Genomic DNA, 25553 nt, shown 5'->3' with positions numbered 1-25553 from the left:
GCTCCGCCGGCGTCTTTACGGTTTGCACGTTAAAAGCACCGACACCGTGGAAACGCTCAAGGAAACCGATAAAAGTTTCGACGTGTCCCCGGACGGATCCGAGCACCGCCGTAATGTGGCTGCCACCAAGGCTGCCTGTTTGTAAACTGTCTACATGGGAAACAGAACCATCTTTGTACACAACTTTGTGTCATTGTGTACGCATCTTTCACATGATAAATGAAGCTCATGGTCCAGTGCCTCAAATTAGTGCCATTGGGTTGGGGGGGGGGGGGGTGTTCTGTAGCAAATAACATCAATTTAATGTAATGATCCTCGCTTCAAAGAGCTTGGCTCAACTCAAGTGTATGCGCGAGGCCACAGATGTTGTGAATCCAAGAAAATGTCTTCTCCTGGAGCCAAGGAACTAACGAGATAGTGACATTTTTTTTCCCTTAACCTCTTTATTTTACACCAGCGGACAGAGTCTTGCCGTGGAGGCGGTGGCCCTGGCTTTGTCATTTCTACGCATTGTGTACTTATTGACGAAGGCCTGTCCTCTAATTGCATGCCTTAGATAAGATCAGCTGTTTGCAGTGGACAGCCTATTGTCTTCTCTTCTGGTCAAATATGATAAGTAGCGCCATGTGGACAGCTAACAGTTTTAGGTCTTTCTTGACTTTTTTTTTTTTTTTGGAAGACCATACGACGAGTGTTATCTCATAGCTTGTATTATGTTTTTTTGTAAGTGGCGGCTGTTTTTGGATTTTCCACATTTTGATAAATTCGATGCGGCTTTGATATCTGGTTTCGGTGATGCGCTGAGACTTGACTCTCAAAAGTTTTCATTTTCTTCATTTTTTTTTTCTGTTCGACGTGTGTTTTGTCGAATGATATAAAAGGGAAGGGATCCGTCCATTCGCCATTCATTTTTATGGGAGTCTAATTTGTGACTTTGATTAGTGACCCTCATTTATTTTTTAACAAAAAAGAATATCCACCAGACAGATCCAATATTATGGAATGATCTTTATTGAATAGTTTTAATTTTAAAAAAAATTATAGGGAAAAAAATGCAATATTTTCTATTTAAAAAAAAAAAAATTAGTATGGGAATTTCTTTTTCTACAAACAGTGCTGAAAATGTCAAAAAGTAGTCTCGCGCACACAAACGTATTTTTTGTCTGTGTCCATTCTGTTTATTTATTTATTTTTGGCGGCCCATATTCGGAAGCATTCACTTGAGTGGGGCCGTGTGTCCGTTCTGAAAAACAATAGAATATGTCCTATTATTGTAATACAGACAAGGATAGGACTGTTCTATTAGGGGCCGGCTGTTCCGTTCTGCAAAATGCGAAAATGCACACGACCGTTATCAATGTTTTGCGGATCCACAATTTGTGGACCGTAAGGCCACAACAGGTCGTGAGCATGAGCCCTGAGACTGGGTTCACTTCTGCTCTCAGATTTTCATCACGGGAGCACTAAAATGACGAAAGTTCTGGATCTGTCACGTGACGGACCTCATTGTCTATAATGGTGACTGTCCCGTTTCTGTCATTATGTCCATTTGCGCTGTTTTTCCCCCCCAGCATTTTTTTTACACAATCTGCGTGAATACAGCCTGATTTCCGCACTACATATTAGGGTCCTAGCACCAAGGGGAAAGAGACGTATATGGATTACATCTGATAACTTCAATCAGCGCTGCGGAATATGTTGGCGCTATATAAATAAAGATTATTATTATTATAAAAGTGATGACATTTCTACATCTGTTTTTAACAGTACCAGGTTTTTTGTCCTTTTTTTTTTTTTTGCTACCCTGTGAGGCCACGTAAATGAGTGCATGCGGAGAGTCCACTCTGTTCATTTCTTATTTGCTAGCAATTGCCTTCACAATTGTACATTATAGTAGCCACTCTAATGCAAGAAATATTGTCTCAAGGTCTAGGCCTCATTATCTGTTTAGTTGGTAAGCTCCGGTGACCACTGTATAAAATATATGGTGCAAAAACGCCCCTAGATGCATTGATAAAAAACGTCTTTGTTGTTGAAATGTGTCTGCCCCCTCCCCTTTCCCATTTGCACCAATTCACTACATTGTCCGATGACTTTATTTTTTCCCCCCCTAGGAACAAGCGCTCAAATTGTGAAATCCAAGAAATGTAATTAACCACTAAGATAGAAGAGTAAGTGTTCTCATCACAACAGAAGAAAGATGCTGTAAATAAAGTACTTCTGGATGCTGAGGGTAATTGTCGCCAGACAGGTCTGAAGCTTTCCCCCCTGTATATCTCATTAAGGACGCCTTCACACACACATGCATATATTTTTTATCATGTTGAAAAGCTTTTAAATACGCCACGCGTCTCAAGCGTTTGTAATTGCATTCTTTACAAATTTTTGGGGTGGTATTTTTTTTATTCTGTGACATTTAAAATGTGTTTTTTTATTTTTTATTGTGACATCTTGTATGTACCGTAGAGAAGGAAAACGCCATGCCGCTGAGTATGCCCTCCCCAAAAATGAAAACTCTTTCTATGTAATGGGTTTTATATTTGACTGTAGACTAAGGGAACATCTGGCCGCAGAAAAAACACTGTCAAAAACACTATCAGCCTGAGGGTGGCTACACACATAAATCTTCACTATCAATCGCGTTTCTGGTTCCGTTTTTTTTAATGCAGATTTGATCTCACCCTTCTATTAAAAAAGGATGAAATCCGAACGAAAAAAAATGCAAAAACAATTGACAGGCTGCGGAGATTTGGCTAATCTCATACACTTTGCTGGTACTGTATTAGGCCTCTTGCACACGAAGGTTGTGTGCCCGTGGCTGTATTGCGGCCCTCATACGGCAGGTCCGCAATACACGGGCACCGGCCCATGTGCACTCCGCATCACGGATGCGGACCCATTCACTTGAATGGGTCCGCAATCACGGAGATGCAGAACGGAAGCACGGATCGGAAGTCCTACAGAGTGCTTCCATTGTGTTTCTATCCGTGCCTCCGCACCACTAAAAAATAGAACTTGTTCTATTTTTTTGCTGTGCGGACGAATCACGGACCCATTCAAGTTGAATGGGTCTCGATCCGCATGGACGTTGCCCGTGCATTCGGGGACGCAAATTGCGGTCCCCAATGCACGGAATAGATGCACAATCTTCGTGTGCATGAGGCCTTAGGCCTCATGCACACGACAGTATTTTTTTGCGTGTCGGTTTTGGATTCCGTGTGTCTTCCTTTATTTTTGGAGGATCTCCAAACATGAAGAAAAGTAAAAAAAATCTAAGTTTAATTTGTTATGCAAATGATAGGAAAAAAACGGACGCGGACGACAATCTTGTGTGCCTCCGTGTTTTTTCATGGACCCATTGACTTGTATGGGTCCGCGAACCGTTGTCCGTGAAAAAGATAGGACAGGTCATATTTTTTCCACGGACTGGAAACGCGGATCACGGACGCGGATGACAAACGGTGCATAAGCCGAGTTTTCCACGGACCCATTAAAAGTCAATGGGTCCGCAGAAAATCACGGAAAACGGAACAACGGGCACGGGACACAACAACGGTCGTGTGCATGAGGCTGTGGTTTTTCCACACAAAAAGATCTGCATGCATCCACCCTTAGGCTACATGCACACGGCAGTGTTTTTTTGCGGCCTCCGTTCCATTTTGTTTTGCGGATCGGAGGGTTTCCCATGCATTTCTATGGAGCCGTTAAAATTGCGGTGTAGTCAACCATTTCTTTTCCGCTTCCCCTGTCCATGTTTCCCATCCGCAAAACAAGTATTGCATGTCCTATTCTTGTCCGCAATAAACGTTTTGCGGACCCATTAAAGTCAATGGGTCCTCAAAAAAATGCGGATGACCAACGGAAGCCATCCGTATCTCATTTGTTTTTTTCTTTTTTTGCGGATGGTTGCTGGGAAACCTGTATATATAAAATTTCAAGAATTACAGCCTTCAGGGTTTTTTTTTGCAGACTGCAAAAAAAACTGAAGACACACTGAAACACAACCTACAAAATTTGCGGACAAGCGGAACGGATGTGGATGTAGAAAAAACAGGAACACGGATCTGTTATTTGCGAACCACAAAAAAACAACTGTCATGTGCATGTAGCCTTATGGACATTTTGCCTAAAATAGTTAAAAAAAAACCCCCCAAAAAACGGCATTTCTTATGTGGCAGTTTACACGGCGGACTTTCTTGTTATTAGCGCTGTGGATAGATGCCATGCAAACATTGCGTTTTTGTTTGTCGCATTTTTTGAGGCCAGTGTCTAAGTTTAGCAGGCCCTGGCATTTTTTTTTCTGCCATTTTTCCCATAGGTTAACTCTAGGACCTAAAGAGCGCCATGAAAAAAATAAATAAAAAATATTACAAATTGAAAAAAATAAATAAATACCAACACCAAAAATTCTGGTAAAAAGTGAAAAACTCATTTTACAAATTTCTGTGAAAATGTCAAAATTAGTTTGAAATAAAAAAGAAAAAAATATATATATTAGTCAAATAGTTATATACAATATAGTCAAAGATTTCTCCATGGGACACATAAAACCTAGCAGCTTTGTCCATTTGAGCCCTGTTCACATATCATGTATAGGATATTTTTTCCTTCCTAATAAAATATCTCTCATTATATTAATGTAAATGCACAACACATTTGGAACAAAATGTTTTCCCTTTTCTCCCCATCTATGTCCTGCATTCAGTTATGATATCATGGTGTGATGATTACTTGCTAATTAATTTAATAGACAGCATGCACAGTTAAATATTTTTCGCCATTGAGTGAAAGGTAGGGTGCACTGTTATCTTTAACAAGTGAACAGTAGATTAAAGACCCCTAGTAAGACATTTAACATAATACACTTCCTAACAAAAAAAAAAAAAAAACTACTTTGTAATCCTTTCATGCAGGTCTTTATTTAGAGCACGTAATTCCCATGAAGATTATAAACACCATTTTTATGATTTATCTAATTCGCATGCACCAGTTAAACGTGACTTACTTACGTAGCCAAGCAGAAATACTGGATTCAGACCAGTTTTTATATATTTTTATTTATTTTTGCTACTCCCCATGAATAATGCTAGCCCTTGCTGAGAAAAAAAAAAATCTTAAGCCTAAAGCATAAATAATTCACTAAATGTGTTGTGCTTTTTTATGTATAGTTTCTAGTCGGTTTATATGTTTATTTATTTTTTTATTGCTATTTTTATCAATTTTTTATTTATTTTTATCACTTCTTTTTGTTCAGTTACTAAACTATATCAATGTACCTTTATTCCACCTGTAAAAAATATATATCCCACCCCCAAAAAAATAAATAAAAAATTGGATAATCTTTAACAAAAGCAGAAGACAAATGCTTGCCCTGCGTTGAGTGCAGAACAGACTATTTAGTGACTTGAACTAATTTAACTGGAGATTCCATTCTGACATTTAGGAGCTCGAAATTTATATTTTAGGCTAAAAAGCCATGTATATATAATATTTGTTCCTGGATCCAGGGCAGATGTTCATTCGAACACACTTGCTCAAAATGAAGACTAGTTAAAATAATGTATTTGTTGCCACGTTATTATTTTTATTATTATTTTATCTTTCATGTTTTATTTGTCCCACAAATTGTTTAATATTTGTATAAAATTCATGATTTCTTGTGTAAGCCTTCAGGCTTTTCCCAGGGAATATTTTGGGAATATCTGTGGCCGGATTCTCCCCATTGAAAAACAGAATCGAGGAAAACCCCTCACAGGGAGAGCGTGATCATGCTGTGCCTTTGGGGAAAAAAAAAAATCCTTGCATTGCCAGGGCCCTAATGTGCTTTTTTCCACTTGATGCACATGGAAAAAAAATCATTAGGAAAACAGCATAGACTTTTTTTTTTTTTTTTTCACGGGCAGTGAATTTCAGGAGGAGGGGGGCTTGTATGGGTACAAGTAATGCCCTTTATTAGCCTATAGATTTATATCGTCATATCAAGTATGGAGCTTAAGTATATATTTAAAAAATCTGCAGATTGCCTTATGACCATATGATGTATCTTTTTCGAAAAGTCATACGTAGGCTGCTACAATATGTAGGCCAAATATCTGAATGTGCAGATAAAGTTGAAGGCTGTAGATAGTATATCTTAATATAACTTATTGAACTGAAAAAAATATAGGAAATGTATAAATAATATATCAGCCTGATACAAAAAGGAATTAATATTTAACATATGCAATACTGGTGAAACTCAAAAATTAGAATATCGTGCAAAGTTCATTTATTTCAGTAATGCAACTTCAAAGGTGAAACTAACATATGAGACTCGTTACAGGCAAAGCGAGATATTACAAGACTTTATTTGTTATAATTTGGATGATTATGGCTTACAGCTTATGAAACCCCAAAGTCACAATCTCAGGGGGTATGGATTAATCAGCTGACTGGACTGTGACACTCTGAGCCTAAAATATTGAACCTTTTCACAATATTCTAATTTTAACTTGCATTACTGAAATAAATGAACCTTTGCACGATATTCTAATTTTTCGAGTTTCACCTGTATGTGGAAGTTACATATTATAAATATTTGCTATACATGATATATACAATTATAGAATCAAATATAACAATTAAAAATTTTCTAAGTAGTATCTATTATTTTTTTTTTTTTAGAAGGGCATAGGCCCACTTCACATACTTCCGGAGATCCAACTGGGTTTTCCTCCGGCAAGGTGCGAAAAAACGCTGAATGGAAGCTGAGGCTATAGTCTTCTTTGGGATTGTTCATATTCATCCGACACCTCAGTTATGATGCCGGATTTAAAACTGCTCTGGACAGAATAAAAAAGCATTGCATGCTACAAACCTGTGCACTACACATACATATCAGTTGTGTATGCAGGGGCACACTGGGAATTTAAAGTGGCCCTGGAAAAAAAATCTAAAAGTTGTTGTAGGTAGATCTACATTTTCAGAAGGCGGGGCAACAGAAGTAGGTGTGGCCAGCAATACCATAGTGCAGCACAAATTAACACTGCAACAGAACTAAATACCGCAGTGCAGCACAAAATACTGCTGCCCCGCTGCTGTATTCCACTGTATCGCTGTCCTGAGGATGGCGATACTTTGAATTCAGGAGGGGACCTATAGCCGCCACTGCCCGCCAGCCAGAAGCCTAAGTTTATGATGTTTCTAGCATTAAGCTGAGAGCATCAGATCGACTGCTATGAGGAGGCCTTGGGCAGCCCCCTGGGCATTGACCCACTGGAAAATATATCCCTGTAGGGTCTATGACCAGTGATATTTTAGCCACATTCACATGAAAGGCCATTAAAACAGATACACTGTCCGTTTTCCTTGGCCTTTTTGCATCAGTGTGTGCATCCATCTTATGTCCATTTTCAATGCCCATTAAAAACAGATTTAGTTTGTTGTTTTTTTTTTTTTTTTTTTTTGCATTCCAATCCCCCCTTCAATGGAGGCAGCAGGACCTGCGCTCCCAGGGTGATGACATCACATCATGTGGCATCACCGCGCTTGGAGTATCAGGTCCTAAACCCAGCGAGTGTCCCCGTTCATGCAAGTGGATGAGGTGAGAATTTTTATTTTAACTCCATAATGGCTTTTTGGTTTAACTTTTTTTTTTTTTGCTGTAACTATCAACTTTTTTTTTGTCAAATATCTTTTTATTGAGAAAAACAAGTACAGAATAATATACAATAAAATTGTATCGAAATCGAGTCTGCAGAACATCAAATTATATGCATATACGAACCCTGGGGACATGGTTTAACCATTTTAATGGACATTAAAAAAAAGTCCCATTGATTTCAGTGGGGTCCATCTGGCTGTGAAACTGGCAAAAACAGGACATGTCCTATTTTTTGATGGCTGCTATTTACTGACCGTTATGAGAATGGTTCTATTGACTTCAATAGGTCTGTGTGAAGTCATATCCACCTCACAGGTTTCCCCCACTGATCCCATTCTGACGCTTCCCAGGTCCCCCTGCTAGTTTCTATTTCCTGGGCCCTCTCGACACGGACCTGCAATGGTTCAGCCACTTCACTAGCTGAGGCAGGTCGCCGCCATTCTGACCCTTTAAAAAAAAATGTACCGAGCGCTCAACCGCTTTAAGAAGCATATCTCCACATAATGCATCTAAGCCACAATTGTATTGGCAGTATTCCCGTATCGAAGCATGAAATGTGTTCCATGCAGTGCTTAAAGGCTACAGCACATACGTCAGGAGATCCTCCTGCAAACACATCGGTTGTGCCCATAGCGTTCTCTTTCCGCGATGTACGGCTAAAGTGTCCATTTGGCATACATTTGGCCAGTACACTTATTTAATACAACCGGCTATGCATTCTAAGTACAGCGGGATACTGCAAATAATGTATGTGCTGCCTGGTGTATGGGAGTCAGTGGCAGTTGTACGCTGAACATAAATTTTCATCTACCAAATTTTGGTAAAATCTACATCTTAAACAATGAATGCTCTGACACCACATTAGTGGTGCGCTTTTGGTATATTTCCCTTGAACCTGTCCCAAATTATATGTTAAATGTTTGGCCTGCGTATGTGACCATATGCCAAGCAATTGCATATGTCTCCTATTGACCCCCATGTGATATGAACATACCTTAGACTGACTATACAAAAGCAACGTACATACAGGGATGCCCTGGGAGGTCAGCAGCGCCAGAGATGTCTAGCAATGGCTTATACCTTCTTCCTACGACATCTTTATGGCTGAATTGGGGGAGATAGCTATTGCCCACACACATGTTCAATCCTATCTTAAAGGGGTTTTCCGAAGTGGGCTTTGGTACTGGATGGTACCTCTGTACCAAAGCCAAATATCATGATAATTCACCAAAGTCTTGCGCAACTTCGGACGAGATGACGTTTGGCCTACACAGAGCCCATACATTTTAGCTCTGTACAGAAATGGCATTACATTAACAACAAACTTTTTTAACGGATCGACTTCAGATCTATGATCCGAAGCTCGATTCGCTCAAGTCTACAGATGACCTATCCTCTGGACCTATCCTCTTTCTGTTCTCCCCAGAGATAAGCCACCGCCAGAAGCGTCCGGCAGCAGCTTTCTCCGCTCTCCCCATTGAATACACATTCAGCCAAGCTGAACGTGAGAGAAAGCTGTCCGCCGAACGATCGTGTGTGGCCTGCCTATACAGACCTGTACGACCAGCCAGTCTGACCACTGCAATTTTAACACATTGTCAGATACCATATTATTATAACCTCCAATTGGTTAGCGGTCGTCCATCTCTGCCAAAATCGTGAAATAATCAACCGGAAAATCCACAGTAGCAGAGCAAATTTTCAACAGATCAACAGAAATTGGCTTCTCGGATGAAAACGAGTCCGATTCTTTGCCAGCCATGGGACCCGCAGGTCGAAATAGCCTGTTTCATATAAACCTCACTCGTGTGCGTCCGGCAGCTGTATAATACAGGATCGTTTATCACGTGCAGATATTACTTGTAAGGTCAGAACTAAACATTTCAGGAATATGCTGATGATATTCCTATTTCACGTAAATGTGTTTATGGCCTTTGATACGTCCCGGGGATTGTGCTGTGTGAAGGGGAGAGGGGGGAGTTCTCTGTACTTCAGGACTCATGTCTTCAGCTCCAGGAATATTCTTTTCCTTTTTTATATGGAATATGATTGGCCGTGATCCAAAAAGTAATTTCCGCACGTGATAAATGATAGGGCTCATCCTGTATTGTAAAGCTGCTAATGGTCACAGTGTTATGCTACAGATTAATTATGTAGCCTTCACTTTACGAAGGGGGTTTAGTGCTCTCTGTGCATATAGCTGTACAGCAGCGAGTAAATCTTGAGGGATGGGTTTACCGTATATACAGTCATGGCCGTAAATTTTTCAAGAAAATGAAGTATTTCTCACAGAAAAGTATTGCAGTAACACATGTTTTGCTATATACATGTTTATTCCCTTTGTGTGTATTGGAACGAAACCAAAAAAGAGAGGGAAAAAAGCTAATTGGACATAATGTCACACCAAACTCCAAAAATGGGCTGGACAAAATTATTGGCACCCTTTCAAAATTGTGGAAAAATAAGATTGTTTCAAGCATGTGATGCTCCTTTAAACTCACCTGAGGCAAGTAACAGGTGTGGGCAATATAAAAATAAAAAGGAGAGAAGTTCACTTAGTCTTTGCATTGTGTGTCTGTGTGCGCCACACTAAGCATGGACAACAGAAAGAGGAGAAGAGAACTGCCTGAGGACTTGAGAGCCAAAATTGTGGAAAAATATCAACAATCTCAAGGTTACAAGTCCATCTCCAGAGATCTAGATTTGCCTTTGTCCACAGTGCACAACATTATCAAGAAGTTTACAACCCATGGCGCTGTAGCTAATCTCCCTGGGCGTGGACGGAAGAGAAAAATTTATGAAAGGTGTCAACGCAGGATAGTCCGGATGGTGGATAAGCAGCCCCAAACAAGTTCCAAAGATAGTCAAGCTGTCCTGCAGGCTCAGGGAGCGTCAGTGTCGGCGCGAACTATCCGTCGACATTTAAATGAAATGAAACGCTATGGCAGGAGACCCAGGAGGACCCCACTGCTGACACAGAGACATAAAAAAGCAAGACTACATTTTGCAAAAATGAACTTGAGTAAGCCAAAATCCTTCTGGGAAAACGTCTTGTGGACAGATGAGACCAAGATAGAGCTTTTTGGTAAAGCACATCATTCTACTGTTTACCGAAAATGGATGAGGCCTACAAAGAAAAGAACACAGTACCTACAGTGAAATATGGTGGAGGGTCATTGATGTTTTGGTGTTGTTTTGCTGCCTCTGGCACTGGGTGCCTTGAATGTGTGGTGCAAGGCATCATGAAATCTGAGGATTACCAATGGATTTTGGGTCGCGCTGTAGAGCCCAGTGTCAGAAAACTGGGTTTACGTCCGAGATCTTGGGTCTTCCAGCAAACATACGTCAAAAAGCACCCAGAAATGGATGGCAACAAAGCGCCGGAGAGTTCGTTAGTGGCCAGCAATAAGTCCAGATCTAAATCCCATTGAACACCTTTGGAGAGATCTTAAAATTGCTTCCAATAAGAGAGACCTGGAGCAGTTTGCTAAGGAAGAGTGGTCCAAAATTCCGGGTGAGAGGTGTCAGAAGCTTGTTGATGGTTATAGGAAGCGACTGATTTATTTTTTCTAAAGGGTGTGCAACCAAATATTAACTTAAGGGTGCCAATAATTTAGTCCAGCCCATTTTTGGAGTTTGGTGTGACATTATGTCCAATTTGCCTATTTCCCTCCCTTTTTTGGTTTTGTTCCAATACACACAAAGGGAATAAACATGTATATAGCAAAACATATGTTACTGCAATACTTTTCTGTGAGAAATACTTAATTTTCTTGAACAATTTCAGGGGTGCCAACATTTACGGCCATGACTGTATATACACCTTTATTCACTCATGCAACGTTTCAGTCCTCTTACTGGGACTTTTTTTTCAAGTCCCAGTAAAAGGACTGAAACGTTGCATGAGTGAATAAAGGACGCGTTTTTCTCACCATAGGGAGGTGCCGTGGAAGTCTACTTCTTTTACCTATTTGGTACTCTTGGTCGGATCCACAACCGCTGGCACCCCTTTGACTTTTTCGTGCTGCTCTCATTTATATATATATATATATATATATATATCTCCATACACATACTAATCAGCCAGTATAGCTCCCCCTCCAGATGCTAAATAGTTTCTAACCTGTCAAGGCATGGACTCCACGAGGCCTCCCTAAGTGTCCAGCATAATTTTTTTTTCTGTTTGTGCTTTAGTAGATAAAACCAGACGGGCTAGTTTTATGAGTTTCCATGAGCCTTGGGCGGTATACCGGTTGTCCTGCCTTGAAACACCTACTTGGTAACTACTACATACCTGTCTTTTTGAAGATAGTGTGAACCAGTCGTCTAAGGCTACATTCACACAACAGAGAAAAACGGACATGTGACATCATGTTCTGTAATGGCTGTCACAAATCCAGTTTAAGAACAGTCGTAGCCTATGCAGTTTTTCACATGGCACGATGGAACATCTTCTGTTTTGGCCATTTTCACTGATTGACAGCCCCCCAAAAATTGAACAGGAACGTCTTAACATCCGTTTCACAGAAAGGCTTTAGTGAAAAAATGTCTGTTAAAAATTTACCATTTTGCAGTTTTTAACAGTTTTTTCATTGTTGTGTGAATGTAGTGTGGCCATCACAATTTGTCCCTCCTCGCTATTGCCTACTATATCATCGTTGCACCCACGCACGCACACAGCTATACTACTACTACTGCTAATTTAAAGTGAGGCAGATGATGGGACTCCTAAGTGTTCCCTTCCGCTCCATACATCTCCACATGATGAAAGCTGCACCCATTTAATAGCAGACACTGCGTTGTAACTCCAGGAGGAAGGGATCTATTTGTCAGAATAAACTTTGTGATCACAGACAAAGTATTACTATAGTAAAGCGCCTTCCTAGGCTAGAGGTGAAGTGTATGAGCTGAAAGTGCAGAACAGGACATCACTAATTTATCTCCAATATCCAGCGAGTTCCAACTCGTACAAGCCTCCGAGACCTGGAGATAGCATCCCGCAGTACATGACACAGACAGTCAAGGCTGCAATTAAAGGGAACCTGTCATCAACGTTATGCTGACCGCACTGAGGGCAGCATGAAATAGTGACAGAAATGCTGATTTCAGCTGAGTGTCACTTATGAGCTAAAAGTAAGTGGTTGCTGAGAACCAGCATCATAATCATTGCAGCCCAGGCCTGGAAAAGAGTCAAATCTACCTGAGAAGAGTCCTGGTTATTCATAATCTCCTGCTCTCCTCGCCCATCTGCTGATGATCGGCAGTTCTCTCCTAGAGAGAAAGGGAGAAAACTAGGTAGAAGACTGTCAGCCATCAGCAGGTGGACAGGGGAGCAGGAGATCATGAATGACCAGGACTCTTCTCAGGTGGCCATGACTCTTTTCCAGGCCCGGACTGCAATGATTGTGAGGTTGGTTCTCGGCAACCACTTACTTTTAACTTTTAAATGACAGACCGCTGAAATCAACTCGCCTGTCTCTACTTTATACTGCCGTTAGTATGGGCAGCACAAAGGTGATGACAGGTTGCCTTTAACGGCTCCTTCACAGAGTTCCTATATCCTTCCAGTCATAGCCCAGCAGTCTGTTTGTGCTTGAGAATTTACCAAAACAAGTCTTAGGCCTTGTGCACACTTCTGTATCTATTTGCAGATCCGCAAAATACTCATACTGTCCGTGTTGCAACAGCATTTTTTGCAGACCCATTGACTTCAATAGGACATTGGTCCAAGATAGGCCTCATGCGCATGGCCGGATCCTAGCCGAGTGCGTGCTGCCATTTTTTCACACTGCTCTAGAAATGTCCTATCCTTGTCTTTAAAGCGGACAGGACTAGGACATGTTTTTTTTTTGTTTTGTTTCTTGCAGAGCTGCGGACAGACAAGCGGATGCGGACAGCATTGAAATAAATAAGTCCGCATCTGATCCGCAAAAAAAAATGCGGCTTGCATGCAGACCGAACATACGGCCATGTGCATGAGCTCTTATAGGACTTGTTCTGTCTTTTTCCGGAACGGTCATGCGAAAAGCACATGGGTCACCCATGTGCTTTCCACATCTTTATGTCCGTTCTGCAAAAAGACAGAATATGTCCACAAAATACAGACCAAGGACCCATCGAAGTCAGTGGGTCCGCCAAAAAATACGAATGGCATACGGACACAGTCGTGTGCATGGGGCCTTAAATTACAGTGCGTAGGAGTGCGGTGCAACAAATTCATTAAGAGGCTGGCACATCTGGCAAATTTATGTGCAGGTGTAGATATGCACTGTAATTTATGCCATTGGCAAATCTGTCAGTCTGCGGAAGTCCATGCCCCTGAAACACTTCACTTGTGACTTTAATAAATAGTGAGAAAAGTGTAAAACAGTCCCACATTTTTGCACAAGTGCATGCACCAAAATTTGCATTTTTTTGTGTGCATGACACAAATAAACCATCTTTCGGTATTGACTCCCTGATCGGCCAGTTTAGTCTGACATGTTTTGCTGATGGAGTCGTTCATGTGAAAGTTCCCAGGGGTGACTATTCGGCCACATGATGGCAGATCAGATGTACAGCCAGCCGTAGAGCTCAGTATTTCACAATTCCTCAGTTATTCCTCCTTCAAATGTGTGAATGAATTGACAACCGTTCCCTTTGTAAATAGGCTGGGTTACTATATGATACCGTTAGCACTGACTGAGAAGAACGCATAGGAGCAGCCACTGCTATTCCACCAGCTCGACCCGATAAAGCTGTGCCCTAATATAGTAAAGAGAAAACAGATGTAACTGACATCGGTTATTGTGAAATGAGAGAAAAAGGAAGTGCAAACTGGAGACACCACCACAACCACTGACTGTGTCCACACAGGGTCGTGACGAGAATGCGACGAGGTACATTGTGTACTTTGCCATAATGAGTTGTACCAAATGAGAAACTGCTCTGCAGCCAGAACCAACCCGTTCAGATGAATGAAAATAATTTTCAGTCGCAAAAATTTCTGCCACGTGTGAAGACCTCAATGGGTTTAGCTCCTTCAGCCAACCAGTTCTCCTGACAAGGGCATAAGATCGGGCGTGCGACCCATCACAACACTGCAGGTTGTGCTGAAGAGTCCGATGACATTAAAGTGGTTGTGACATGTATTAAAGTAATCGCCTGCCACCAGGATAGGAGACAACTGATCGCTGGAGCTCTGACCACTGGGAGTCCTGGGACGGAGCAGCAGGTTAGGCATGCGTGCCGCCACTACATTCTCAGTCTATGGGACTGGGAATAAATGGAGCACAGAGCACACACTTATCCTGTCCAAACTGGGTACTACAGCCCTCATCCTCGTGATTGTGGGGTTATCCATGGTGTGAAGGATTCAGCATCCTGTGATGGAACAAAAAAATGGATACGCTGATGTAGATGTGAACAGATCCCTAAGAGCAGTTTCACCTTTGGATTACAATTATCGGATAAAGCTGACATAGCAGAGTAGAGCTGGATGCCATGAATTCACTTTGGAGCCCTAGGCCCAAGAAAAGCAAGTGTTTGTTTGTGTCAAATCCCTTCTGATGTGGTCGCCTTGTCATGGCAGATGGGCTTACACACAAAATGTGCAGTAAAAGCTTAACATTTCTACATATAGCAAATATAGCAGTAGGGCAGTTCAAAATTCTGCTGCTGCATCTTTTGTGTTAGTTTGCTTTTGCATTGCAACCACAGCAGCGTGAATCTATGAATTTACTTCACTTGGGATGTGCTGACCCACTTTGTTTTTTGCATTGACCATGTTATTCGTATAGATAGACAGCTTAAAGGGGTATTCTAGTTATAGAAAGTTATCCCCTATCCTGTGGATCAGATTGCTCGTAGTCCTACCGCTGGGCCTCCCATGATCATGAGAACCGGGGCTCGGTATCCTGTGGAGCCTCCCTGAAATGGAGGGGGTGGCTGGTTGGAAAAGCAAGCCGCCGCTCTATTCATTTATATGGGAGCGCTGGAGATTGCCCAGCGCTGTGCTGAGATATTTTTTGCGCACCCATAGAAGCGAATGGAGTGGCGGAGTGCTTTTCCAACCAGCTGCTCTGTCCATTTCAGGGTGGCTCCAAAGGGTACAGGCCCCTGTTTTCATGATTGTGTTGGTCCTTCTACTGGAAACTGGGAAAAGGGGATAACTTTCTATAACCAGAATACCTTTTTAAAGGCTATGTACACCTTTGGGGGCAATTTTTTTGTGCATTGTACTCATTATGAGCTAAAAACATAAATATATTTTCAATTGGTCTTTATTAAAAATATGGAGTCCTTTTCTCTGTACAGAGCTGAGATGCTCTACTAGCAGGATCTGACTTTTCTCTCTGGTCCGTCAGACAGGGAGCTGACGGGCTCCTTATCTCTGCTCTCAGTAAATTAGAAATAAGGGTGATTAGTTAACCAGCTCAAAGTGAAAGTACCATTTACACAGCTAGAAAAACAGTTAACCCTTTGTCACAAAATGGCTTAATATTTTTAATAAGGACCAATTGAAAAAAATGATTTTTTGACCCAAATGAGTAAAATGCAATCATCAAAAAAATATATTGTCCCCAAAGGTGAACATAGCCTTTAAGGGGATATTCCAATTCCTCGTGGTCCGTCCACCACCAAGCGCTGCTGCCCTCTGCTCCCATACAAGTGAATGGGAGCGCACCGCGCACACGCCGCCCCTGCTCCCAATCATTTCTATGGGGCAGAGGGAAAAAGCCTAGCCAGTGCTCGGCTATTTTCGGCGGCCCCATTGAAATGAATGGAGGGCGGCAGCGCATGCGCAGTGCGCCCTCCATTAATTTTCCCTCTCCGTTTTGGTTGTAGGTGTGGGTACCACCTCTATCAGACAATGAGGGCATATCCTATTAATATGCCCCCATTGTATGTGATGGCAAAACCCCTTTAAGTATGCCAGAGCACTGCTTGTTTGCGGCTTTCCACTGTGGCTTATAAAGGGGTGTGCTGATCAGAGGACCCTCGATGACATCCATGTGAGCACCACATTGGGCAACCAATTTCATAGCCAGGATTTTGGGATGTGATGCTCTACAAACACATCTGGATGTCTTTTCATATTTTATTAGTTCTGCCTTGTTGTAAAGGAGATGATCCTGTAGAGAGAAACTATACCAGTATATATGCAGCATTCAGGCGTCCACTTTCTTATAATGGTCATGTAATATACTGTATATACACACGTGTAATGTAAGGACAGCTGAGCTATTTCCTAGATTGATTACTAATGGACTAGACCAGCTAATCGCTGCACAGAAACACAGACAGTAATTAATTGAATTATACTGAGCAGACAATAAAAAGAGGAAGGTAACGTCTCGAAAAGAAATCCCCCTTCCTGACTAGAGACGCTATTTACATTTTGCTACATCACTGTCTTACTATGTCAATACCCTCTGACTCCATGATGACCAGAACCTCTGCTTCCAAAGACAGTGTTAGGAATTCTTTAATAAGATCTTGCTGCAATATTGGGGTATGGTTTGTAACATTTCTGCAAATGAAAATCCATTCTATCTATGTGAATAGGGTACAGCCTGTGCATGGATTGTGTAAACTTAGGCCGGGTTCACATCTACGTTGTGAACTCCGCACTCTGATCCAGTCACTGTATCCGGCGTATATGCCGGAAAGCGACCGGACAAAAAATACTGCACACAGCATATATGCCGGAAAGTAACCGGACAAAAAATACTGCACACAGCATATATGCCGGAAAGTGACCGGACAAAAAATACTGCACACAGCATATATGCTGGAAAGCAACCGGAAAAAAAATACTGCACACAGCATATATGCCGGAAAGCAACCGGAAAAAAAATACTGCACACAGTATATATGCCGGAAAGCGGTGCTATGCCAGATACAGTGAACTCCGGCAGTCCGTTCCTCTGCCGCTACAGACTGGCAGAGCTCACAGCGCAGATGTGAACGCGGCCTTACCCTTATACACTCAATTTGTCCCTTTCCATTCATGTCATCTATATAAATGTCTCTGTCTCCTCTACAGCAAGGGGGTCAGCAACCTCCGGCACTACAGCTGTTGTGAAACTACAACTCCCAGCATGCTCCATTCCCTTCTGTGGGAGTTCTGAGAACAGACAAGTGACTGTGCATGCTGGAAGTTGTAGTTTCACCACAGCTGGACTGCCTGAGGTTGCTGGTCCCTGCTCCACAGCCTCCCTTATCTGTTTGTATATTTACCAATGTGCCAATGATATGGATGGAGAGGCATTTGAAATGGATAGACGAGACAGATCTATAGTTCAGCTATATAAATTATCTAGATTTTCTTTACCTATCAAATTGTTACGTGTATATGCATCCACATTCAACTGCAAGAGAAGGTAAGTGGACCATTTGGAACTACCTGAATTTCTGCATTGATTACTTATAAAATGTGGTCTGATTGTTATCAATTATAGACAAGCACAAAGTACCATAAGTAATAACCTACAAACAGTGGTACCGTTCATGTGTTTCAGTCCTCATGCACACGATTGTATTTTGCATCTGATCTGCATTTTTTGCAGATAATACACAGACCCATTCATTTCTATGGGGACGCAAAAAAAACAAAAAAACGGACAAGACATGGATGTCATCCGTCTAGTGTCTGCATCTGTATATCCATTCCACAAATGATAACACATGTCTGTACTGCAGATGAGAATAGTCATGGGAGTGAGGAACATGTGGAGTGCACACAGAAAGGAATCCGCTTTTTGCAGTTCCGTAGTTTGTGACCCGCAATACGGACACGTCATGTTCCTGAGGCCTTATAGAGCACATTGAGTGCAAGGAGAAAAAGTGAACCATTGAATGTAATAATCACTTCCATGACATATTTCCTGTAGCTTCAAAAAGTTGCACAATGTTGAGGAGGAGTTTTGGACCATTCCTCCCGCAAATGTGTCTCAGGACTCTGACTTGGCCTTTCCATAATACAAATCTTATTTTCAACTGTTCTTTAGTTGATGTACATTGTCTTTTTTTTCGTCACCCAACATCTGTTCAACTTGTGGTCATGGACAGGTACTCTTACATTCCCCTGTAAAATGTTTTGCTACACCTTAAAATTCATTGTTCCCTCAGTTATCGCAAGACGTCCAGGCCCTAAAGCTGCAAAGCAGCCCCAAACCAGCATGCTTCACAAGTAGGAAGAGGTTTTGTTTCAATGTCCATTGTTCTTTTTCCTCTAAACTGTTGTCTCATTTGTCCATAGAACATTTTCCCAGAAGTCTATTTAGAACATCCAGGTGGTCAGGCAAACCTGAGAGGGCCACAGTGTTTTTGGACAGTACTGGCTTCCTTCATGGTGTCCTTCCTCAAGCACCATTCTTGTTCAATGTTTTTTTTAATAGTGGACATATGAACAGAAGTTTTAGTATTTTGTAAATTCTCCTGTATGCCTTTTGATGTTACCCTTGGGTTCTTTCTCAATTCTTTCAGAATTGCTGATTGTGCTCATGTAGTGATCTTAAAGGGCATCTGTCAGCAGTTTTGTACCTATGACACTGGCTGACCTGTTCCATGTGCACTTGGTGAAGGCATCTGTGTTGGTCCCATGTCCATATGTGCCCGCATTGCTGAGAAAAATGATGTTTTAATATATGCAAATGAGCCTCTAGGAGTAATGGGGGCATTGCCATAACACCTAGAGTCTCTGCTCTCTCTGCAACTACTATGCCCTCTGCTCGTTGTTTGACAGGGCCATGCAGTTGTTGCCACAGAAAAGCCAGCGGATTTCACCTTTTCCATTGCACATTACACATTGCTCAATTCCACGGGCTACGACCATCCTGCAATCCAGCAGCGGTGGCTTTGCTTGCACACAGGGCCGTCTTTAATGCGGGGCAAAAGGGGCAGCTGCTCTGGGCCCAGTTGATCCCCACAGATCCCCATAACAGTGCATCATCCACAGTTGCCCCATAACAGTGCGTCATCCACAGTTGCCCCCATAACAGTGTCATCCACATATCCTCATAACAGTGTCATCCACAGATGCCCCCATAATAGTGTCATCCACAGATGCCCCCATAATAGTGTCATCCACAGATGCCCCATAACAGTGTCATCCACAGATCACCCATAACAGTGTCATCCACAGATCCCCATAACAGTGTCATCCACAGATCCCCCATAACAGTGTCATCCACAGATGCCCCCCATAACAGTGCCATCCACAGATCCCCCATAACAGTGTCATCCACAGATCCCCATAAGTGTCATCCACATATCCCCATAAGTGTCATCCACAGATGCCCCCATAACAGTGTCATCCACAGATGCCCCCATAACAGTGTCATCCACAGATGCCCCCATAACAGTGTCATCCACAGATGCCCCCATAACAGTGTCATCCACAGATGCCCCCATAACAGTGTCATCCACAGATACCCTCATAACAGTGTGTCATCCACAAATCCCCCATAACAGTGTGTCATCCACAGATGCCCAAAACTGTGTCATCCACAGATGCCCCCATAACAGTGTCATCCACAGATGCCCCCATAACAGTGTCATCCACAGATGCCCCCATAACAGTACGTCATCCACAGATCCCCATAACAGTGTCATCCACAGATCCCCAATCAGGGCCGTCTTTAACGCAGGGCAAAAGGGGCAGCTGCCTCTTGATCCCCGCAGGCCACTGCCCACAAATTCAATGACATTGTCATAAAATATCTTGCTTCTGCTCCGTCGGCTCCGTGTCCCGATCTTATCCTTCACAATGCGAGCAGCATGGCTCGCATCCTGAAGGACTTACTAGCTTGCTCCTCCTCCCGATCTCCCCAGCCCTTTGCGTACGCCGCGCGCCGTGACGTCACGCGGAGGCACTGCAACGCTAGCGTGAGCCGAGCCCCACTCTCCTTCCTAAACTGCAGAGCGGTGCCCACTTCCAGCCCTGAGCCCAACTGCCCAAAGCACTGATCCTGAGCCTGCTGGAGTCTTCAGAACTGTAAGTATTTACAGTAATTCACTGTAAGCTATAATATATATATATATAACTTGTTTTATGTGAGTAAGGGTGCTGGGTGGTTGGAGAAGGGGTGTGTTGTGGTGGAGGGCGTGATTGCCTGCTAGGGTGTGGGAAGGCGGGATCCAGGGGGCCCAAGTAAATTCTTGCCCAGGGTCCAATCAATATTAAAGATGGCCCTACTTGCACACTGTCGGAAAAAGCGCTGGCCTATGCGCTGTCCCGCGTTTCTGGTCACCAGAGAGTTGCAGTTGTCTCCTTTGTTTGGACTTTTAGCATGGCAAACAGCCTTGCTTGACTTTCTCAGTTTGACCATTCACTCACTGACCAGAGAGGGAAGAGGGTGAGTGACTCAATTAGAGCAGTGATAGGCAAACTGCGGCTCTCCAGCTGTTGCAAAACTACAACTCCCACCATGCCCTGCTGCTAGCTGAAAGCTGTAGACAGTCTTTGCATGCTGGGAGTTGTAGTTCTGCAAGAGCTGGAGAGCCGCAGTTTGCCTATTACTGAATTAGAGCATCACACAGTATAGTGATGGCAAACCTTTTACAGACCGAGTGCCCAAACTGCAACCCAAAACCCACCTTATTTATCACAAAGTGCCAACATGGTAATGGAACCTGAATAGTGCAGTCCAATATAGTATATCTTCCTATGTACTTGACCATTTAGCTATAACAGCTGCCTGCATTCGATCCAGACCCCCCACTCAGAAGCTCAGAACCCCCAGACAGGCACCCTGTCCAACATCATACATTTACTACACTTTTTTTTGACACTGTTGATATGCATAGCGGGGGTCCCAGCTCTGAGACCCCTGCTGATCTCTATAACGAGGAGCAGTCTGAAGCACTCAGCAGAGCGCTGCTTCTCCTCCTGCTGAGCAGGATGGTGAAGACAGTCCCATAGACTTTATATTGAGACGGTCTTCACTACAGCGCTCAGAGCTGGGACACCCGCTAAAGCCCACTGGCCACCACTGCAACGTCAGGGACCCCACTGCCCAGCAAGGCTGCTTAACCTGCCGAGCGCCTAAGGGTGAAGATTGCGTGCCACTGCAGGAGCCTCCACATCTAGAAACCGGTACTCCAAATGCTCCGGCAGCCCGCTCAAAGCGACTAATACCAAAGCTTCTTTCTGTAAGGAGCTTTGTTATTGGTTGTTTCAGGCAGCAGCAGCATCGCTGCGCTGTCTGTGCTGTTCACATGCGCTGATGAATGGCAGGAAAAGTATTGGTACGCCTTAGACTTTTTCCAGGGTGCACATGCCCACGCGTGCCATAGGTTCGCCACCACTGACATGGCACATCGATAAAGGCCCTATTACACCTGCAGATAATCGCTAAGATCATCGCTAACAAGCGTTCGTATGAATGCTCTTTAGCAATGATCCGGCAGTATAATACTGCCGCGATTACCTGATGAATGAGCAAATGCTCGTTCATCGGGTAATTTGAGTCATTCAACATGTTTTTAAAAACACCCTGCTGCCATCAAACAATGATTCAGCATGGGGATGAGGGATGGCATTAGCGATCACTTGTCCACATACTGAAGAGGAGATCGCTACATGTAACAGCAGAAGTCTCCTCCGCTAGCGAGCAGGCAATTGCGGAAAGGAACGGTTTCCTCCCGACAATCTCCTGCAGAATCTGTAGGTCTAATAGGGCCCTAAGTGCTGTTCTGGGGGCATCTTTATCTAGGCCTATGGAAAGGACAATAGAGGTGTCATCCTATCACCCCAATTCTACTATTATACTAACAGATAACATCTGTCCCTCACAGCAGTAAATTAATGGGTTCCCTCTCTACATGGGAGTTTTCTATATCTTTGTTGGCTGCTAAAGGGCTAATTTTCAATGGCATGCTACTTTATGAGAAAGAGCCAAAAATTGTTTAAACAATTCTCTATGAATATAGATTTTTTAAAATCCCTATAAGAAGGCATAAAATGTATCTTTTGCCAGCAGAGATGTGCTACCGACAGTTATCTGCCCGTGTGAAGGTGAAGCTCTTCAACCGAGCACCACTCATCATGTTTGATCCCTACTTTTTCTCCCTGCACTACCGAGCACTCCAGATCAACATGGGGGCCCAACAAGCCGGGTTCCCAGTGTATGAAAATGCGACGACCTCAATTCTCCTGCCGTGGCTCCTCGCTGGGTGTGGTCTGAGGGGCATAGCTGCACAGTATGGGGCCCCAGTAAAATCCTGCCTGACAGGAGCCAGTGAGAAACATCAGAGGGAAGCACTGGTTGAGCGGGGGCAGTCTAGCTGTCACTAGTGGGGGAACACTTTGGTGTCACTGTTGGGAGGATACTGGCTGCCACTGTTTGGGGAGCACTCTTTCAGTCTTGGAGGGTGCTCTGCTGTCATTGTTGGGGTACTCTAGTACTCACTTTTGGGAACACTCTGATCATGACGGTGAGGGGGGCCCCCTGTTGTCAGTCACTGCTGAGGCGCACTGGTTTTCACTGTTGCTTTGGGAATCTGGCTGCTATAGGTGAGGAGCACTGACTGAAGCTGGGCTCTCGCTGTAAGGCTACATGCACACGACCGATGTGTGTTTTGCGGTCTGCAAATCGCGGATCCGCAAAACACAGATGGCGTCTGTGTGCGTTCCGCAATTTACGGAGCGGCACGGACAGCCCTTAATATAACTGCCTATTCTAGGACATGTTATTTTATTTTTTTGCTGGGCCACGGAACGGAGCAACAGATGCGGACAGCACACAGAGTGCTGTCCTCATCTTTTGCGGCCCCATTGAAGTGAATGGGTCCGCATCCGAGCCGCCAAAACTGCGGCTCGGATGCGGACCAAAACAACGGCCGTGTGCATGAGGCCTATCTGTCAGAAGTAACTCAGATGCCAGCCACTTTATTCCCTAGATGCCATGGTCAGTGGTGACCAGTTAGAGGGAGAGGGCTCCCTCTGCCACCATTGGTCTTGGCAGCCAGGGATCTAACAAAGACCCCCAGGACTGCCATGATCGTATGTCTATTAGACCGTGCATCAGACACAGCCTAATACACTGCCTGTACATCATGGATGTCAAACTCATGGCCCTCCAGATGTTGCAAAACTACAACTCCCATCATTCCCTGATAGCTGTAGTATGCCCAGGCATGATGGGAGTTGTAGTTTTGCAACAGCTGGAGGGCCACGAGTTTGACATCCCTGCTGTACATGGTAGGCTATAATGCATTCGTGTACAAGGTATACCTCTGCAGTATAAAAGCAATGCTCCCAAATAAGAAATAAAAAAACTAGTTAAAAGTTAATAAAGTTGAATAAAAAAAGAATTAAAAATAGTGATTTTACTTTGTAAAAGTGGTAACACACATATAATATCACACAATATTGGCCACAACCGTGTAATAAAGGTAACGTGTTATTTAAACTGCCCTGTGAACAATGTAAAAAATGAAGAAAACCTTCCTCCAAAAAATAGTAAATAGTTAATCAATAAGTCCCTTACATCCCAAAAATGGTACCAATGAAAACTACATCTCGCCAGAAAACAAGCCTTCATATGGATACAACAGCGCAAAAGTGAACGCGTTTTGGCTCTTCGAATGCAGCAACATAATGAGATGCGCTATTATGATGACAAAGTAGTAAAAAGCACACAAACCTATGCGTAGTTTGGTATCCGCATAATCGCGCTGACCCATAGAATAACACGCTAGTCATGACGCACAGTGAACGTTGTCAATTTAAAGTACAAAAAACTATGGAGGAACTGCTTTTTTCTATTGCCATCCCCAAAAAGTTAATAATTTATATTTACCCCACCAATTGCCCCACAAACAAGCTCTTATACGGCTACATCGACAGAATCATTTCAAAAAGTTATGGCCAAAACAAAAAAAAAAAAACAGCCATGCATCATCTTATTTCATACTCCTTCTAAGAGGAGTATTTTTACTCTTCCGGAAAAAACGTAGTGCAACCTCGGAACCGTAATTCTGCATCAAGCATCCACCATATTATCCTATGGCAAAATGATTCTGCAGTGGAAAATGCTGCTGAAAAATCGGCAACAGAATCTGCGCTGGATTTTGTCGCGGATTTTGCCGCTACAATGTTCTACTGCAGAATCAGTTTGCCATAGGATTGATCGGAGAGATTCTCATCCAGGAAATCTGCACCATATTTTACAGCCAAAAAATCCTGCAGATTTTGTGGCAGAATTTTCCGCAAGGCGTGAAGCCGCCCTTACTGTAGTTACCTTGTGTTTGTCTATATTTGTGACTTCAACGCTCACACCACAGTTCAGTGGCAGAAGTGCAGATAGTTCCAGAGGGTTCACTTTCTGTCTGTCGCACTGATTGTCAGCGTGTGACTAGTGACGGAGAGGATGTAGAGGAGAGGATCCTGGATGTAAAGGCTTCTCCTCTCCCCTTCCCACCCTGTTGTGTTCTCTTTGCTATGTCGGGAACAATGGCAGTGCCCTGAGGAGAAGCAGGCTAGTGCAAACTTGCTGCATTTCCTGGCTCTTTACAACCTTCCCCTTCCACAGACCTCCCTCAGCTGCTGCCTTCAAATGCTCTGGCAAATTCATCTTCTGCCAGAAGTAACCTGTGAGCGTTACATAATACAGGCTGCACACTCTCCATGTTACCGCATCCATCCAGGAGTGTGCTGGGCTCTATAGCGGCAGCACGGCGCGCAGCCAGCTCCCCTTCATTTTTCACTTAATTTTTTTTATTGCTTTGCAGCTTCCCAACATTTCCAGGATTAAGGTCGGCCTACACTGTACATTGATTCTCTGAATGGGGGGTTCAGGAGCTGGTGGATTACACGTCATAGGTCTATAAATTACACATGTTTAAAAATTAAAGGGCATCTGTCAGCAGTTTTGTACCTATATTATAAGGCATCCGTCAGCAGTTTTGTCCCTATATTATAAGG

The 25553-nt window shown here is 43.1% G+C and overlaps 1 protein-coding gene across 2 annotated transcripts in view; it reads right to left on the bottom strand.

Moving 5' to 3' along the window:
* MLLT10 (MLLT10 histone lysine methyltransferase DOT1L cofactor) overlaps positions 1-25032 on the bottom strand; it is a 223990-nt gene extending 198958 nt beyond the window's left edge. Inside the window, exon 1 of one of the 2 annotated variants that reach the window (XM_044295627.1) lies at positions 24871-25032. The gene's annotated coding sequence lies outside the window, so the exon portion shown is untranslated. The remainder of the gene's footprint in view (positions 1-24870) is intronic. The other variant, XM_044295626.1, reaches the window with a different exon arrangement.
* Between the last annotated feature and the right edge of the window lie 521 nt (positions 25033-25553).

The sequence above is a fragment of the Bufo gargarizans genome, chromosome 5 (genome assembly GCF_014858855.1).
Source record: "Bufo gargarizans isolate SCDJY-AF-19 chromosome 5, ASM1485885v1, whole genome shotgun sequence".
Classification (NCBI taxonomy): Eukaryota; Metazoa; Chordata; class Amphibia; order Anura; family Bufonidae; genus Bufo; species Bufo gargarizans.
This window is presented reverse-complemented; position numbering and strand designations above follow the sequence as displayed.